Consider the following 258-nt stretch of genomic DNA (forward strand, 5'->3'; position numbering starts at 1 on the left):
CATTGCCCTGTCTCATTCATCTGCCAGGAGACAATTCTACTAGGACTCGAAAAAAAAAATCTGCTTTCAAACAAAGTGACCCAGTCCAAGTTCTTTCAAAATGAATCAAGTCTCTAGCGGTCTTGTTTAGTGGGTCTTGTCTGCTCACAGTCCCGCTTGCACTGTCAACTTCATACTTGGCTGCCTTGGTGCATCTGAGAGCTTGCTTCCATTTAGTCAAAAAACGTAGGAATCCCTGAACGAAGTTTCGGTGAACAA

The sequence above is a fragment of the Pomacea canaliculata genome, linkage group LG8 (genome assembly GCF_003073045.1).
Source record: "Pomacea canaliculata isolate SZHN2017 linkage group LG8, ASM307304v1, whole genome shotgun sequence".
In the NCBI taxonomy this organism is placed as follows: domain Eukaryota; kingdom Metazoa; phylum Mollusca; class Gastropoda; order Architaenioglossa; family Ampullariidae; genus Pomacea; species Pomacea canaliculata.